Below are 19,904 nucleotides of genomic sequence, written 5' to 3' on the forward strand. Positions count from 1 at the left end.
TTCCTTCTTCAGCCTGTCAGACTTGGGCGTGGGAGAGAGAAGGAGGGAGAGGGGTGAGAGAGGGAGGAAAATCCTAAAGAACTGTCCAAGGGCACCTTATTTTTTTACTTTTACTTTGGTGGTCTCTTTTTCTTTTCTTTTCTTTTTGGTGCGCAGTGCTTCCTACTTAAGATTCAGGAGACCCAGGGTCAGAGTAGCATTTGCTCAGGAAGTATCCTCTATTGTGCTAGGGATTATGAAAAGTTAACTCCAGAGCGCGGGGTGGAGGTGCTGGGGATCGAACCCAGGGCCTCGTGCATGCTAAGCACGCGCTCTACCACTGAGCTACACCCCCTGGGCGTTGTCCCACGGTATGCACGGGAAGTGGTGTTACCTGATCTCTTGGTGTTTGAGGATTTACTGAGTAACTGAAGTCCACGCTGCTGTTTCTGAAACCCTCAAGAAAGGAACTTAGCATTGTGGAGTGGAAGACCCCGTTCCTGCCACTTGCAGCTCGCTCAGCTGTCAGCCGCTCCAGGGACTGCGCCGAGCGGACCTCATCGCGGCGTGGGAGCTGCAGCCCGCCAAGGACAGCGGCAGGATGGAGCCTTCTCCTGACACTCCACATCGCTGCCTCTCCACCTGGACCAGGTAGAGTGCAAGGATGATGTGAAAACCGGGACCGCGAGAGCGTCGCAGGAAATTTAGGGCCAGGTGGGGAGAAAGAGCGAATTGGCATGAGCTCACAGGACTGGGTGTGGGGCCAGACGCCCCCGGCCCTCCTCAAGGCCCAGAACAGGGGTCAAGAGAGCAGACGGTCTCCCCGGAGGGCAGGACGGCAGCGCGGAGGGGAAAGGCCTTGAGTGCCCCTCGGTCTTCCACGCCCGTCTCAGGAGACCTGGGCGCAGTGGTTCCCTAGTGGTTGCGCTGGAGACCCGGGCCGCGCCGGTACGGACGTCTCGGTGGTGAAATCCTCTACCGCCTCGTGCTTTTCCGTCCCCTCGCGGGGCGCAGAGCACCCCACGGCCGCCGCGGAGAACTTCTCTCTTCCAAGCCCCGGCGAGGCCAGGCCCGCTTCTGGGCATGGGGTGACTCGGGGTCTCGCAGCCGCACCCCCAGCTCCGCACCAACCCGGACCCGGCCCGAAGTGGGATAAAAGCGTGCGTCGCAGAGACCCGGGCGTCCTGTGCGCGGGGATCCCGGTGGAGAGCGCGGCGTGGGGAGCGCAGTGGAGCGCTGTGCAGGGCGCCCCGAGTGAGCATTTCTGTTGGCGGGGCAGGAGCTGCTGGGCCTGGGAGCTCCGCAGAGCCGCGGGACCTCTGTCTGTCCTGCTGTCCGTCTGCGGTGGTAGTTGTCCTGTGCATTGCAGAATGTTTATCAACATCCCTGACCTCTACACCCAACAGACGCCAGTAATGACCCTCTCCCCTTTATAGCCAGAAAGGCTTTACGTTGCCAATTGTCCCAGCACTTTACCCCAAAATGTCCCCGATCGAGAACCACCGTCCTGGACCAAAGGACAAACTAGGGATGACTTATATGGCTGCCTCATCCTGAAAGGAATATAAGGTTTTCTTTTGATCGTTATATGGAGAACCCAAGAAGAGAGCTACAAGCATTGTTTTCCAATCGTTTATTCACTAGAAAGTATTTATAAACTACGTGTAATGTGAGAATCATTGAAATCCTACAAATATCCATTGGACATTGGAAATTCAACCGGACATCAAAAATTATTAAAGGATAGTGAGTCTGTGACTTCAAGAAGTTTTGCCTGGAGCTGGAGGGGAGTAGGACACAAATACATCAGCACTTACACTATCAATTGCTGACAGGGTGACAACAGACCTCTCTCTGATTCAGTTATTTGATTGATGAGGCTGTTTCTCTAGGAACAGTGTTGAGGAGGTGTAACAACTTTTATGGCAGAAGATAATTATTTTTATATCCCACATGCTCATATTGAATACCTTTTTATTTCCCTGGTGGATATGTCCAGTAATCAGATCAAAACACATATCCGGGTGCATCAGCTAGGGTTCTCTACAGAAACAGAATCAGCAGGAGATGGCTGTAAATCTTAGACCTATTAAAGTGTCTCACCTAACCGTGAGGATTGGGAGTCAAGCATATGTAGGGCAAGCTACAAGCTGGCAGCTCCAATGAAGTCCTCAATGGATTCATGGGAGAGGCTGGCTGGTGAAGCAGGAACAGTGATTGTATCTCCTGAATCCTCCTTAAAAATCTTCCGGTGATTAGATTAAGCACCACTCATTTCTGAAGAGACTCCCATTAGTTGATTGCAAATGTAATCAACTGTGAATGCAGCCGAATCTGTGAAATGTCCTCATAGCAACAGCCAGGTCAAAGCTTGCCTGACCAGACAACCGGGCACCATCACCTGGCCAAGTTGACATGAACCTGACCATGACAGCAGGCTTGAGATAAAAACTGGGCAGAGTAGGAATTTGGAGAGGAAGAGGGTTATTAACTACAGTGAGACTGCACTTAAACCTATGTATTTATGGAAAAACGGGTCCAGGAATGGGTTGTATATAGGAAGAATATATATATATATATGACAGAGGACATAACTCAGAGAATCACTAAAATGTAGAGGTCCACTGTAAAGAAGCCCCAGAATGAGCTTGAAAAAGAGATTTTAAAGAAGTTGGAGGAAAACAAGGAGCTCCAGGAGGATTGAGATGTAAGAAAGCAGTCAAGGACAATATGTTTGGGTCCTAGCCCTGTAGCTCTGAATGCAACATTATTTGGAAATAGGGATTTTTTTTTTTTTTGCAGAAATTATCAAGTTAACATGAGACAATACTGGATTAGGTTAGGCCCTAAGCCCAAAGACTGTGCTTTCATAAGAGAACAGAGAGGTGGATTTGGATGCAGAGATGAGAGGAGACAAAGGTCAGTAGGCATGTGACAATATAGGCAGGTAAGAAAGGTCAAAAATTGCTGGGACCCCCTGGAAGCTTGGAAGACACAAGGAAGGGTTCTTCCCTAGAGCCCACAGAGCACGGCACTGCTGGGAACTTGATTTCAGACTTGTAGCCCCCAAAACTGTCACAAGAACATTTTTGTGCTGTTTTAACCACTCCGATTGTGGTACTTTGTTATAGCAGCCCTGGGAAACTAGTTAATTACTCATGGCTACAGAAGAAATTACAGGGAAGAACATGTGAAAGAATCTCCAGACCTTACACAGGGCTGGATTATTTCACTTTCTCAACAGCTGAAGCACAGAACGTCTCACTACATGAGCATCAAATGAAGGGTGAGCTTTGGGGTAAGGCCAATTTAGCACTAGATGAAATATATTCTTGTCCTGACTAACAAAGTTTAAAATGAAACCTCAAAGGATAGAACCAGTTTCAATGTTTACAAATAATTTAATTATATCTCAGAAAATGCGTAAAATTATTTAAAGGAATACATTTAAAAATTCCGGCTTCTACTAATGTACAATTGACATGGCCTGATAGCTAAAAAAAATCACTAGATATACAAAAAAGCATGAAAATATGCCATAAATTAAAGATGAAAAAATCAGTCAAAAGGAGACCCAGAAATTACTTTTGTGATAGGATTTGTAGATCAGAACATGGCCATGGCTAATCTAAATATAATCCTTATATACAAGAAGGGAGAGGAAAGTGTGGCATGTTACAGACAGACATGAAATAATATAACTTTAAAAAGATCAAAACTGAATTTGTAGAGATGAAGTACATAGTGTACATCTGGAAAAATACACCAGTGGGTGGAGGATGGATTAGAAACCAAGACCAAGCACTGGGTGTGCTCAGGTTCTCTTTTCATTGAGGATAATCTCTCTCATTAGCCTCCCAATTATGCAAATTTAGGGCATTTAGAACTGATCTGCTTTGCCCATCCTGGAAACTGCCCAACATCTACTAGCCATAGATAAGAGAAAACCCTGTAGTCAGAGACCCTCAGCCACTTCTGGTCCTCAGGGTTCTCTGACTGAAGTGACATTTCTAGATGCATAATTCCCCCTTTGGGGTTTCCCTCTTCCCCAGGAGTTTCCTGAACCCTACTTTCCCTCTGGGGAAAAGGCTCCCTTGTACCACAGCCTCTGAAAGCTCACCTGCTGTGAGATTTCCCCTCCCACCCAACCTGTCAAGCCAGTGCCCCAAGAAATGACTTCTGTGTTTTTACCATGTACTGGTCATTCCTTTCTCTTGATCAGCTCTGGAATCCTCAAGTCCAAGGTCTCAACCACATGAAGAGAAGACAAATCACCCAATCAAACCCAAGCCAGAATTGAAACAGACACATTCCAGATATTCAAAAAGTTAGATATAGTCACAGAAGCTATCAAAAGAGACCCAAATTCACCTTTTATAAAGAAAACTGTAGCACTTGAGATGAAAAAAAAGATACACTTGATGAATGAAACAGCATATTTGAACTTTCAGAAGAGATTAGGGAGGTAGAGGGCATAGCATTAAAAAAATGTGAAGCGCCACGCCCCGCAGCAGCCGAGCCGCCCGACCTCCTTCTCCCCTCTCTTTCTCCGCCGGCCCGCCGCGCGGCACCCACGCCCCGCAGCAGCCGAGCCGCCCGACCTCCTTCTCCCCTCTCTTTCTCCGCCGGCCCGCCGCGCGGCGCCCACGCCCCGCAGCAGCCGAGCCGCCCGACCTCCTTCTCCCCTCTCTTCCCCCTCCTGCTCCGGCTGCTCTCCAACCACCACGGTGCCCTCTTCCCCCGCCTTCACCGTGCTCCTCCGCCACCAGCCTCGACAGCCTTGCCGCCCTCACCTTTCCTCCTCCAGAACAGCTACTGGGGGAGTGGAGATAATACAGAGTAGCTCCCGGAGCCACGACGGAGATCAAAGGGACAACGTACCCCATCCTGGAACGGCTGACTATCTGGGAGAACCAGCTCCGGTGAGATCACCAAGGGGCACGGGCTTTCCTGGGTGGGACGGCAAGCGAACGGAGTCCCTCCCTTCCACCTTCCTGGGCCAGCTGGTAGAATTGGACAGGCGGTCCTCTTAGGCCGCGGCGGCTGGTGCCCCCACCACACGAGGCCCCCCGGAACAACTGAGATAGTTGGGTCGGAAATCCCCAGACTGCGGAGAACAGTGACCGGGGGATCCCTTCCAAACACGTGACTCCCCCGTTGGCTGGGAACAGTGTACTCTCCCGGGCTGCGACAGCTGGCGCCCTCCCGCCACGCTTGGTGCCCCAGGCCGACTGGCTAATTTGGCCGGACGCTCTCCTGTGCTGCGACGGCCGGCGACCCTCCCCGCGTTTGGAACCCCGGGCAGGCTGGCATTCTTCCAAGACGCTTCAGTTGCCGAACCTCCCCTACGGCGAGAGTTTTCCAGAGTTGAGGGACCCACAGCAACTTTCGCTGGTGGAACCCACAGACAGGCGTGTGCCACGAGCGCCACCTACTGGGCAGGATAGGAAGAACAGAACCCAGAGATTGCGCAGAAAAATCTTTCAAGCTGTGGGGTCGAACACCCGGGGAAATCTGACTAAATGCCCAGACGCCAGCAGAAGATAACGGATCACGCTCAGAAAATTGAACATATGGCCCAGTCAAACGAAGAAACCAATAGTTCAAATGAGATACAGGAGCTGAAACAACTAATGCTGAATATACGAACAGAAATGGAAAACCTCTTCAAAAATGAAATCGATAAATTGAGAGAGGACATGAAGAAGACATGGGCTGAACATAAAGAAGAAATAGAAAAACTGAAAAAACAAATCACAGAACTTATGGAAGTGAAAGATAAAGTAGAAAAGATGGAAAAAACAATGGATACCTACAATGACAGATTTAAAGAAACAGAAGATAGAATTAGTGATTTGGAGGATGAAACATCTGAATTCCAAAAAGAAACAGAAACTATCCGGAAAAGAATGGAAAAATTTGAACAAGGTATCAGGGAACTCAAGGACAATGTGAACCATACAAATATACGTGTAGTGGGTATCCCAGAAGGAGAAGAGAAGGGAAAAGGAGGAGAAAAACTAATGGAAGAAATTATCACTGAAAATTTCCCAAATCTTATGAAAGACCTAAAATTACAGATCCAAGAAGTGCAGCGCACCCCAAAGAGATTAGACCCAAATAGGCGTTCTCCAAGACACTTACTAGTTAGAATGTCAGAGGTCAAAGAGAAAGAGAGGATCTTGAAGGCAGCGAGAGAAAAACAATCCGTCACATACAAGGGAAACCCAATAAGACTATGTGTAGATTTCTCAGCAGAAACCATGGAAGCTAGAAGACAGTGGGATGATATATTTAAGTTACTAAAAGAGAAAAACTGCCAGCCAAGACTCCTATATCCAGCAAAATTGTCCTTCAAAAATGAGGGAGAAATTAAAACATTCTCAGACAAAAAGTCACTAAGAGAATTTGTGACCAAGAGACCAGCTCTGCAAGAAATACTAAAGGAAGCACTAGAGTCAGATACAAAAAGACAGAAGAGAGAGACATGGAGAAAAGTGTAGAAAGAAGGAAAGTCAGATATGATATATATAATACAAAAGGCAAAATGGTAGAGGAAAATATTATCCAAACAGTAATAACTCTAAATGTCAATGGACTGAATTCCCCAATTAAAAGACATAGACTGGCAGAATGGATTAAAAAACAGGATCCTTCTATATGCTGTCTACAGGAAACACATCTTAGACCCAAAGATAAATATAGGTTGAAAGTGAAAGGTTGGGAAAAGATATTTCATGCAAACAACAACCAGAAAAGAGCAGGAGTGGCTATACTAATATCCAACAAATTAGACTTCAAATGTAAAACAGTTAAAAGAGACAAAGAAGGACACTATATACTATTAAAAGGAACAATTAAGCAAGAAGACATAACAATCATAAATATTTATGCACCGAACCAGAATGCCCCAAAATACGTGAGGAATACACTGCAAACAATGAAGAGGGAAATAGACACATATACCATAATAGTTGGAGACTTCAATTCACCACTCTCATCAATGGACAGAACATCTACACAGAGGATCAATAAAGAAATAGAGAACCTGAATATTACTATAAATGAACTTGACTTAACAGACATTTATAGGACATTACATCCCACAACAGCAGGATACACCTTTTTTTCAAGTGCTCATGGATCATTCTCAAAGATAGACCATATGCTGGGTCACAAAGCAAGTCTTAACAAATTTAAAAATATTGAAATCATACACAACACTTTCTCGGATCATAAAGGAATGAAGTTGGAAATCAATAATAGGCGGAGGGCCAGAAAATTCATAAATACATGGAGGCTCAACAACACACTCTTAAACAACAAGTGGGTCAAAGAAGAAATTGCAAGAGAAATTAGTAAATACCTAGAGGCAAATGAAAATGAAGATACAACATATCAAAACTTATGGGACGCAGCAAAGGCAGTGCTAAGAAGGAAATTTATTGCCCTAAATGCCTTTATCAGAAAAGAAGAAAAGGCAAAAATTCAGGAATTAACTGTCCACTTGGAAGAACTGGAGAAAGAACAGCAAACTAATCCCAAAGCAAGCAAAAGGAAAGAAATAACAAAGATTAGAGCAGAAATAAATGAAATTGAAAACATGAAAACAATAGAGAAAATCAATAAGACCAGAAGTTGGTTCTATGAGAAAATCAACAAGATTGATGGGCCCTTAGCAAGATTGACAAAAAGAAGAAGAGAGAGGATGCAAATAAATAAGATTAGAAATGAAAGAGGAGACATAACTACTGACCTCACAGAAATAAAGGAGGTAATAACAGGATACTATGAACAACTTTACGCTAATAAATACAACAATTTAGAAGAAATGGACAGGTTCCTGGAAAGACATGAACAACCAACTTTGACTCAAGAAGAAATAGACGACCTCAACAAACCAATCACAAGTAAAGAGATTGAATTAGTTATTCAAAAGCTCCCTAAAAAGAAAAGTCCAGGACCAGACGGCTTCACATGTGAATTCTATCAAACATTCCAGAAAGAATTAGTACCTACTCTCCTCAAACTCTTCAACATAATCGAAGTGGAGGGAAAACTACCTAATTCATTCTATGAAGCCAACATCACCCTCATACCAAAACCAGGCAAAGATATTACAAAAAAAGAAAACTACAGACCAATCTCTCTAATGAATACAGATGCAAAAATCCTCAATAAAATTCTAGCAAATCGTATCCAACAACACATTAAAAGAATTATACATCATGACCAAGTAGGATTCATCCCAGGTATGCAAGGATGGTTCAACATAAGAAAATCAATTAATGTAATACACCATATCAACAAATCAAAGCAGAAAAATCACATGGTCATCTCAATTGATGCAGAGAAGGCATTTGACAAGATTCAACATCCTTTCCTGCTGAAAACACTTCAAAAGATAGGAATACAAGGGAACTTCCTTAAAATGATAGAGGGAATATATGAAAAACCCACAGCTAATATCATCCTCAATGGGGAAAAATTGAAAACTTTCCCCCTAAGATCAGGAACAAGACAAGGATGTCCACTATCACCACTATTATTCAACATTGTGTTGGAAGTTCTAGCCAGAGCAATTAGGCAAGAAAAAGAAATACAAGGCATCAAAATTGGAAAGGAAGAAGTAAAACTATCACTGTTTGCAGACGATATGATACTATATGTAGAAAACCCAGAAAAATCCACAACAAAATTACTAGAGCTAATAAATGAGTACAGCAAAGTAGCAGGCTACAAGATCAACATTCAAAAATCTGTAGCTTTTCTATACACTAGTAATGAACAAGCTGAGGCGGAAATCAAGAAACGAATCCCATTTACAATCGCAACTAAAAGAATAAAATACCTAGGAATAAATTTAACCAAAGAGACAAAAAACCTATATAAAGAAAACTACAAAAAACTGTTAAAAGAAATCACAGAAGACCTAAATAGATGGAAGGGCATACCGTGTTCATGGATTGGAAGACTAAATATAGTTAAGATGTCAATCCTACCTAAATTGATTTACAGATTCAATGCAATACCAATCAAAATCCCAACAACTTAATTTTCAGAAATAGAAAAACCAATAAGCAAATTTATCTGGAAGGGCAGGGTGCCCCGAATTGCTAAAAACATCTTGAGGAAAAAAAACGAAGCTGGAGGTCTCGCGCTGCCTGACTTTAAGGCATATTATGAAGCCACAGTGGTCAAAACAGCATGGTATTGGCATAAAGATAGATATATCGACCAATGGAATCGAATAGAGTGCTCAGATATAGACCCTCTCATCTATGGACATTTGATCTTTGATAAGGCAGTCAAGCCAACTCACCTGGGACAGAGCAGTCTCTTCAATAAATGGTGCCTAGAGAACTGGATATCCATATGCAAAAGAATGAAAAAAGACCCATCTCTCACACCCTATACAAAAGTTAACTCAAAATGGATCAAAGATCTAAACATTAGGTCTAAGACCATAAAACAGATAGAGGAAAATGTTGGGAGATATCTTATGGATCTTACAACTGGAGGTGGTTTTATGGACCTTAAACCTAAAGCAAGAACACTGAAGAAGGAAATAAATAAATGGGAGCTCCTCAAAATTAAACACTTTTGTGCATCAGAGAACTTCATCAAGAAAGTAGAAAGACAGCCTACACAATGGGAGACAATATTTGGAAACGACATATCAGATAAAGGTCTAGTATCCAGAATTTATAAAGAGATTGTTCAACTCAACAACAAAAAGACAGCCAACCCAATTACAAAATGGGAAAAAGACTTAAACAGACAACTACCAGAAGAAGAAATACGGATGGCCAAGAGGCACATGAAGAGATGCTCAATGTCCCTGGCCATTAGAGAAATGCAAATCAAAACCACAATGAGATATCATCTCACACCCACCAGAATGGCCATTATCAACAAAACAGAAAATGACAAGTGCTGGAGAGGATGCGGAGAAAGAGGCACACTTATCCACTGTTGGTGGGAATGTCAAAGGGTGCAACCACTGTGGAAGGCAGTTTGGCGGTTCCTCAAAAAGCTGAATATAGAATTGCCATACGACCCAGCAATACCATTGCTAGGTATCTACTCAAAGGACTTAAGGGCAAAGACACAAAATGGACATTTGCACACCAATGTTTATAGCAGCGTTATTTACAATTGCAAAGAGATGGAAACAGCCAAAATCTCCATCAACAGAAGAGTGGCTAAACAAACTGTGGTATATACATACGATGGAATATTATGCAGCTTTAAGACAAGATAAACTTATGAACCATGTAATAACATGGATGGACCTAGAGAATATTATGCTGAGTGAATCCAGCCAAAAACTAAAGGACAAATACTGTATGGTCCCACTGATGTGAACGGACATTCGAGAATAAACTTGAAATATGTCATTGGTAATAGAGTTCAGCAGGAGTTAGAAACAGGGTAAGACAATGGGTAATTGAAGCTGAAGGGATACAGACTGTGCAACAGGACTAGATACAAAAACTCAAAAATGGACAGCACAATAATACCTAATTGTAAAGTAATCATGTTAAAATACTGAATGAAGCTGCATCTGAGCTATAGGGTTTTTTTTGTTTTTGTTTGCTTGTTGGTTTGTTTGTTGTTGTTGTTTTTTACTATTATTACTACTTTTATTTCTTTTCCTTATATTAACATTTTATATCCTTTTCTGTTGTGTTGCTAGTTCCTCTAAACCGATGCAAATGTACTAAGAAACAATGATCATGCATCTATGTGATGATGTTAAGAATTACTGAGTGCATATGTAGAACGGTATGATTTCTAAATGTTGTGTTAATTTCTTTTTTTTTTTCCGTTAATAAAAATAAAAATAAAAATAAATAAATAAAATAAAAAAAAAAAATGTGAAGCACAGAGAGAGAGAAAACAGAACTGAACAGAGCACCAGTGAGATATGGGACAACTTCGAGTTGCCTAATAAATGGATTTGGAGTTCTCAAAGGACAGAAGAAAAGGAGGGCAAGAAGGAGTGTGAAAAACAAAATATTTGAAAAATGAATGACTGAAAAATATCCAAACTTGATGAATAATATACACTCAGGCATACAAGAAATTCACTGTACCCCAGCATATGAAATATGAAGAAATCCACACAAAGTAACATCGTAACCAAATTACTAGAGAGAAAGTTTTAAAAGCAATCAACAGAAAAAGAAATTTTACCTACAGAGGAACAAAGGTAAGAATTGTTGTGGTTACCTGTTAGAAAGAATGCAGGTGAGACGACGGGAGCAACATCCTAAAGCACTGAGAGAAAAAAATAGCCTAGTATTTTATATCCAGTGAAAATCTTTCAAATATTAAGGCAAACTAAAGGGATTTGCAGACATACAAAAAATGAAAGAACTCACCATGAGCAAGCCCACATTGTAGGAAATGTTAAAGGAAGTGTCCCAGAAAAAAGAAAATGAGAGCAGATTAAAATCTTGTTCTCAATAGTGGAATGAAGAGCCCTGGAAATAGTGATAGTGTTGCTAAATACAGAAGTTCCTCTCATCATTTACACATCCTTAAAGATCATTGCTAAAATTCAAAGAATAATAGTGTATTGTGGGTTTCTGGTGAATGGAGGAGTAAAATGATAAAATGGCACAAGCTCTGGGAGAGGAAACCTTGAAGCTCTCCTGATCCTAAGAGAAGAGTCACAGTGCTGGCAGCCCGTGTGTGCCCTTTCTGCTGGCCTGGCCCCATAAAGCTCCCCTGACCAGGGCGCAGCACTGACCTCCGGGCACGAGGGTGCTGATTCCACTTCCCCACCCACAGGCACTGGGAAGAGACCTCCACGGTGAGTAAGTTCCTAAGGAATCCTCAGGGGTGACTCTTGGCCTAGTGTTTCCTGGCCTTGGGGCTGTGCTGGAGTTGGAGCAAACCCTTTGGAGAACAGCTGGCCAGTTTCTTATGAAGGTCAACACATACTTACCATGACCCAGTCGTCCCTCTCCCGAGAGAAAGAACAGCACGAGTCTGCAAGAAGGTTGTGGAAGTGTTCATGGAAGCTGTGATTGCCTTTCCCTAAAGAGAAATCACAATAAAAGAATGGGGATCTTTTTCCACCACCACAGCTCAAAGGAATCAGACACTGTCCTTCTCCCCCTTGAAGAATCAGAAGTGGCCGTACACACTGACTTCCTAGGTTCAGTTAAAGACATCTACTAACCTTTCATTATGGACAAACCATCACTTTGTTCAGAGGTGAGGAGGAAGTGGTGCCTGACCTGATGGAGTTTGGAGGGGTCACAGGGAAAACCTGGAAGCCCACCAGACCACCTGGGAATGGGGGACACACTGTTCCCTCCCTGAGGTTGCTGGTTACAGAGTGAAACCCTTTCTCAAGAAATGGGATTGAGGGAAACAACACAATGGAAAATATAGATGATGTATTTCCTTTTGCACATATTGATGTGGAGACTGGTTTTTCCAGATGAAACTATACTGGGCTTTATTCACAGAGGCTGGTGAGAAGGGCAAGGCTGCAGTAAAAGGGGAGGCAGGGATGAGCTGCGAATGATGCTTCCTGAAGACACACAGGGGTGCGCAGAGAGACCAAGGAGGAGGTGGTGGAGCGGTCTGCAGGAGAAGACACAGAGAGGACTATGCTGAAGGAATTCCATCCTGCACTTTCCGTCGATGTGATTCCAGCCCCACAACACCAAAAACAGGCATTCTGAGGGGGCGGGGACTTGGAGAGACTGACAGGCTGGGAAGAACTAGGAGCAGGAACTTTTCCTTTGGTCTGGAATTCATTCATCCCTGAGCACAACCGGAAAAAGGATCTAGTTGAGATTGTAGAAAGAGTAGAGTTCGGTGTACTGACAACGGTCAGCTTTTCAAGAAAGGACAGAAAGCAGGTGATGTGCTTCCAAATTCTTCTTGAAAACTCCACACTCTGCACTGTGCTGTGGCTCAGTGGTAAAGTACGTGCTTTGAGTGCAGGAGCCGCTGGGTTGGGTCCTCAGTACCTCCACAGGGAGTTCAGGTTTTCAATCTTAACAGACGTTTTACCAGACTTGTTCCGACTTTTCATTTCCATTCATTATTGCTGGATAGCTGAAAAAACAAAAAAACGAGAAAAGTTCAAACCTGCTAAATATCCACCAAGTTCTATGAAATTACCCAGAGTTTTTGTTTTGTTTTGTTTCTTACCTAGTCTCCCATTTGCCACACTTACTATACTTCTTGGTATTTTTTGCAGCACCTTTTGTGTCTTGGCAGTTTGTGTAGTCTGAGGGAAGGAAATTGCAGGAAAAGCAACTGGAGACAGAGCACATATGCCAGCCTAGGACTCTGGTGGTGGTAGAATGGAACTGGCTGTCGGGTAACCTGTCGGTTACCGAATGTGGAGTGCACTAACTGGAATGGGACATCGGAAGGGGAGCTTTCCGTCTTGCATTCAGTTATCCTCATTGTGGCTTCACTGCATAAAAATAAATGGTTTCAGGCTGGATTTTTTTGAAATTGTTAATTACACTTTGTCCTACTAAATTTTAGGTTCTAGAATATCAGAAATCAGGGATCATGAGTTATAAAGGATTTCCTGAAGTACAGAGGAAACACAAAAGTGGGAGAAATTATCAGTGCTGCTGAAAGCAGAGGTGTGGATGACAAGTCTCATTTAAGAGAGTGTTAGACTTCAGCTCAGAGACTCACCCCAGGATTTTAAATGTCCTCAATTTATGTCAAACTGGATTTTCCCTCCTGTTTCAAGTCACCTGAGCACAAACACCCTCCTCTATTCACTTCTCAAGTCCATTGTCTAGAGAGGTAAGGCGAGAAGGTCAGAATTCTGTGCCTTCATTCTCCCATACCTTCACCAGCAAATGCGTGTGCTCAGCCTTGTAAACCTTGAATGAAAACATGCCCCACACATTCCACCAGTGTCTGATGGAGGATCTCGGATGAAGAAGCAGCATAAGGCTTTGGGTGTCGGGCTGGAGACACTGGCCCTGTGCACAGAGCATGAAATCATCCCAGTGAGAGAAGGGCTGTCACAGCTGCTCTTTCAGATCAATCCAACCCTAACTTCTTTGTCTTATCCAGGACCCCCTCGCACTTTCCAATTTACTGGGGGCCCCCTTGGAAATTTCCTGGGCTCCTTGGCTTTAGTCTTTCAAATATCTATGTCTCTGGCAACCTATAACAACCTGTATGTTTTGATCGTGGATTCTCAGAGGTAGGACATGCAACATAATGTGTTTGCATTTTCCAATAACTCCCAACTCTTCCAACTTTGTCAGCAACTGTGCACATTCCTGCATGGCTCTCTCCGCTGTGCCTTCACTATCTTTCCCCAAGACTGGCTCCGTGGGAGGTTGTGCCCAGAAAGACAAACATTAAGAAGCAGTTGCCTTTGCTGGGCCACGTGCAGACCCTCTCTTGGTCCTGCGCCCCTTTGTGCCCACTGTAAAGCCTGCCTCCCCTCTGACCATTCCTTTCCCAACTCACCGCCATGGGGAAGAGTCTCCTCCTGTCCTTCAGTCCCCTAATAAACTTCATGTCTCAGTGTATGCCTAGCGGTTCTTGGCCTTTGGGCTGGACAGGCTCCTGTGGGCCGGAGCAGATGCTGGACAGCTCTGCTGGGCCCCCGACCTGGCTCCATGCCCTGCCTTTGCTCTCGCCTTGTTCCCTCCTCTCAGTTTCATGGAGTTGTGAAGGTCAGTTTAACCTGGAAGAGCGTGTGGACACAGTCCTCACGCGAGGGGCAGACAGGAGGGTGCGCAGCGGAACTGCCCTTCTGCCGTGTGGCTGGGTGAACAACGGGAGCCGCTGGACAGTGACTGGGGTTGATGCTGGGCCCACATGGTGGCAGGTCCACTTCCCCACTGGGCTAAGCCCGGGGTCTCCCTCTGGATGGAGGGTCACTCCATTTGGTCAGTATTGCTGAAAGTGTGTGTAGGAAAAAGTTGTAGTTTTTCTGCGGTTTTCTGAGAAAAGGCGACTGGCTGTTACCCGTTTGCTATTGTGTGGACTCTGGAGCAGGCTGACGGGCCTGGGAAAGTCACAGCATCCGGACTGAGTCCCTCAGAGTCACTCCCATACCACTTCCAGCGAGGCCCCAGAGAGTCCAGTTACTGAGTGCACAAACAGAGGATTTAACCGCGGGCTTTGTCCGCCAGAAAATAAAAGCAAAGAGCATGTTTTATAAGAATTCCTAAGTCTGCCACTTGTGCTAGGGGTGCAGCTCAGTGGTAGAGCGTGTGTTTCGCGTGCGCGAGGTCCCAGGTTCAATCCCTGGCTCCTCCACATGGAATCTTTCCTCCTTTTCCCAAGGACTAGGAAATGGAATAACCCTCCCTTTCTTCTACTATCTCTGGTCACCGTTTCCCCAGCCAATGGACTGCTTCTGAATTCCTTGTTTCTCCCGTGGTCCAGGTCACCTCTCAAGGCGCGGACAGAGCAAAGAGGGCGGCAAAGTGCAGGAAGCAGCCGCCCCCGCGGGACCGCGTCCCGCGTTCCCTCTGAGCGCAGGAGACGACAGGGAAGAAGAGCGGAAACGGGGGCGAGGGGGGAGCCCCGCGAACAGGAGTCTTGCCCTCAGCTGCCCGAGCTCTGGGTCTTCCGAGGCGGAGGGACAGGAGGGCGGCCCTCTGGTGTCCTCAGACTCTCTTCCCTGGACCCCCCACAGCCGCCTCCTCCGCCGAGAGCTGAATCCAAGCAGCAGAGGAGCTGGGTAGGAGGCCCCTGATGTTTCTCGGGAGCCAGTGGACCAGGACAAGCTCTCACCTTCGCTGGAGCAGCTGACCGGAGCGAGCCTCCCACCAAGAGGATTTCAAGGGTCCACCCCGACTGCCGAGCACAGTCATGCTTGGACCACATTGATGGACTTTCACAAGAAGCTCCCACCGCAGGTGACAGAGCACGCCCTCCAGCTCCTCACGCTCACTCACACCACCCCTAACTGAAGCAAAATCACACAGCCCTGCTGAACCGCAGATTTACATTTCTTGTCTCTGACATTTCCTCACTCTACTTCGGCGCTTTGTTCCTAACTCTTTAAACGAATTGGTAGCACCTCAGGCAGCCACCCAAGACCACGCAAGACCCTTCAGGAAGATAGGGCCAATGGTGTTCAGGTAGGGGATAAAAGGAACTACAGAAATTGCTAGTATTTCCAAAAAGAAACTGTTGTTAAAGACATAGTAAAAACTGCAAGTAGCATTATTCTTCACTTCACTTTCTGTACTAGTCGTGAGATGGTGCATGTACCAAAATTGTGAAGTGGGAATTCTAATGACGCCTTCAATTTTCTGTCCCCAGATCTCACTCTCACTAGTTTAACCAACACGTTTTATCCAACTAAACCACAAAGCCCTACCGGCACCGCTGCTGCCTTGTGTCCAGATGTGGTTATGCTGATGTCTGAATTATTAGAAGGTGGACACTGAGTGGATAAACATTCCTTCTGGGTGACTTGCATCCCCTGGACTCCTGCCTGGGGCTCTGACCGCCACAAGAGAAGAACAGCCTGGGTGGCCTTCCTTTCTGCCCATCCTTTCCTCTCGCTCTAGGTAACCTCACTGTATTTGGTGTGGAGCCCCGATACTGCCTGAGGAAACTTCCAGACTGCTTCCAAAAGCCAGGAAGGATGAGAAATCCCCAGAAAGCAGCGGAACTCTGACCACTGTACCTGTGGAGAGAATCCATTTTAGGGCATCTTCTCATGGAGAGGGAATAGGTAAACCCTAGACCTCGAAGCTCCAGGCGCGGATATGCTGAGCAGCTGTAACTCCAGTGGCCTCTGCTCAGACTCTGGATTTCCTGCTCCTTCTCTATCATGAATTTCCCAGTCACCACACTGTACTCCTGTACCTCCACTGCTGTTGGCTCAGAGACACAGCGGAAAATGCTGGGTGGAGGGGTCAACAGAGCAGAGCCCAGCAAGTGAGCTTGGGAAACGTTGATCTGGACAGAAAGAGAAAACAGGTCCTAAGTGAGAAACAATAAGCACATGAAGTCACAGACTGTCACTGCCATAGTAATACCTGGGGGCCAGCATCCTGGTTGGGAACCCTGACAGGGCTCTGCTTCGGAACACCTTCTCTACTTCTGAGACCCAAAAAGAAGCTCATGTGTTGCTGTGGCACCGCAGGGATGTGCAGTGCTCCACCCTCCCCTGGCTCCTGCTTCAGCTCCTTAACCAGGTGTGTGTTCAGTTCCATCATGAGCAGCACCTGCTTTGTCAATGATGGGAGAGTGATCCAGGTCAATTCTGGTGGGTTCCAGGTCAATTCTGGTGGGTTCCAGCTCGTGCCTTCCCTTCCCAGCTGCCTCCTCCACAGACTTCAAGCTCCAGCCTCAGAGACCAGGACAGCATCCTTACAGAGATGGTAAACCAGAACCCACAGCCATGATGGTCAAATTCACATGATAAAGCAATTATGAGTAGAAAGTAAAGCTTTGGTCCCACAGAAGATGAGGCTCTTTTGGCACAAGGCGATGGTGACTCTGGGAGTGTCCAAATGCTCCTCCTATCTCTGGAAATCACTTTCTCCACAGTGGATTTGCAATGCTCAGGGATTCATGAGAAGTGTCTTCCCTTGGACAGGATACTAACAGTTCTTCACCAAGGAAGGGCTGAGATCACAGGACTCCATGACTAGTTGTTAGACCAACCTTTAGCCGGCCAGGAGTATGTAGACAGGCATAGAAGTTTAGGCACCTGAGGGAAATGGAAAACAAGGAGGAAATTTTTCTACTGAACCTCCTATCTGTCCACTGACACAGGTACGGTTGAAGTTGGCGAGGGTGGAAGAATCTAATATAATAATGGTGCAAGGACCTTTTATTTCATTCTCCTTCCACCTGCCTTTTATTTCTTCCTGCTTCATAATAATGAGAAACAGCAGCAAAACACAAGCCGTCTATAGTGTTATGACATGCTTGTTTCTTCATCTTCACTGAACGTTTCAGTTTGCTAAATCTATGGACTGCAATATACCAGAAATGGATTGGCTTCTACAATGGGGATTTGTCTGAAAACAGGATGCTGGCATCCAGAGGTCCTCTGTTAGGTAGCAAGGCAGAGGCGGGGTCTGGTGGTTCTTCACTGCCAGGTCCCACTCTCTGCTGCTGGTTCAGAGCCCTCCTCTCTGAGCTTCTCTGGGTCTTTTCATAGCATCTCTGGCTTTTCTCTCTAAATTTTCTGGGTGTTTGTCTCTGAGCTCTCTGACATTTTTCTGTCTTTTGGCCTCATAATGGTCTCCAGTAAACAATTAAGACTCACCTTGAGTTGGGTTGGTCACATCTCAATTAAAACCACGTAATCAAAAGCATGCACCCACCTGAGGGCTGCACCCACAGAAATGGATTAAGGAACATGCATTTTCTGGGGCACATAAGAGCTTCAAACCAAAACATGGAGTGAGCAGCATTTTTACTCCAGTTAGTTCATGACTTTATTGAGCTGAAGAAGTCAGGTTAAGAGATCCATGGAGAGTCATAGGCCATAGTAGTAAATGAATAAATACCAATGTGTTGACTTTGCTGTGAGATATAAAGTTACAAGTCAAGGTATTCACAGGTAAGAACAGGAAAAGCCTGATGCAAACTTGGCAACACCTAGCTGTGAACAGTGAGGAAACACCCTAGGCTGGGGTACCAGGGATTGAACCCAGGGCCTCACACATGCTAACCACATGCTCTACCACTAAGCTACACCCCCTGGTCTGCTGGTGCTTGAAGAGTAGCCTATGTGAGGGATGACCAGCAATTTCTGTTAGTGTGCAGATGCTTAATTCTTCACAAGTCCAACTCCTCCACATTCAGTTCATCTGACCCTGGCCTGGATGTTGTCTCAAATCTGTGCAGGAGAAATAGAAATGCATTCTGCACCAGAGATGCTGGAGTCTTCCTGGAGTCCCCCCGCCCCCCCTCGGAGACTGCTTTTAGCCACCTGCCCGTGATGTCCAGGACTGAACATGCTGCTATGTCTTAGGATAGAGCCTTCTCCAAAAGTCTTCTTTCATGCCTATGAGCTGCCAAAAAGACACAGAAAATAGTGCAGGGAAATACAAAGACGAGTGTCGCGAGTGACTTTAGGAGAAGGTAGGTCCAAGTGGGCAGGTGTAACAGGAAATTAATGATTGCACAGTAGCTTTCCAAAAGGAACAGCTCTGAAGAGTACCATGGTGGCCTAGCCACTCTTACAAACTGCTGTGTGTGGATTTGAATGAGGCAGTGTCTTTGTCCTCATGACATTGAAGACAAGAAGACACAAAAGACTGAAGCAAAGGAGAAAATTGGACACTTCTGTCATTACAGCGTCTTTCAGATCAAAAGATTTATGCAGTCAGGAAGGCACAAGGGAAGCTGAGCACAACCCAGGAGAGAAATTCACTCTTTGTAGGACCTCCCTAGGCCTGGGTAAGTCCACAAATGCATCGGTCCTGAGGCCGGAAAGTACACGCTTCCCACCTTTAGCCTTAATGTGGTGTGGCTGTTAATCCAGATATGAATTTTGGGAAAGTCCTAAATCTTCTTGTGGGCAGGATAGGTGCCTAAAGGCTGGAGATTATGTTACTACTATACTAGTGTATAAGACTAGTGTTGGGAGCTGGAATGAGCAGAGGTGTGGTCACGAGGGAGGAAAGGGAGAGGAGACAGCGGCTGGTGGGGAGACAGATGAAGCTGAGCAGAGAAGAAAAGAAGCAGCAGAGGAGAGAAGGGGAAGCTGAGAGGAGCAGGGCATGGGGACAGGTCAGTAAGGTCAGATCAGAATTGGACAGGCGTGGAGGTAGAAAGTGATCAAACCCCTTGTTCTACTTTGCTAGCTGCGGGAATATGTACCAGAAACAAAACAGCTTTTTAAAGGAGGGAATTTATTAAGTTGCAAGTTCACGGTTTTAAGGCCGTGAAAATGTCCCAACTAAAGCAAGGCCAATCTAAGGGATCCA

At 45.4% G+C, this 19,904-nt stretch overlaps 1 non-coding gene across 1 annotated transcript; it reads right to left on the reverse strand.

Moving 5' to 3' along the window:
* Window positions 1–262: 262 nt before the first annotated feature.
* TRNAA-AGC (transfer RNA alanine (anticodon AGC)) lies at window positions 263–334 on the reverse strand. Its single transcript has one exon. It is a non-coding gene; the product is annotated as a tRNA-Ala (tRNA).
* Between the last annotated feature and the right edge of the window lie 19,570 nt (window positions 335–19,904).

Source organism: Tamandua tetradactyla, chromosome 5 (assembly GCF_023851605.1).
Source record: "Tamandua tetradactyla isolate mTamTet1 chromosome 5, mTamTet1.pri, whole genome shotgun sequence".
Lineage (NCBI taxonomy): Eukaryota > Metazoa > Chordata > Mammalia > Pilosa > Myrmecophagidae > Tamandua > Tamandua tetradactyla.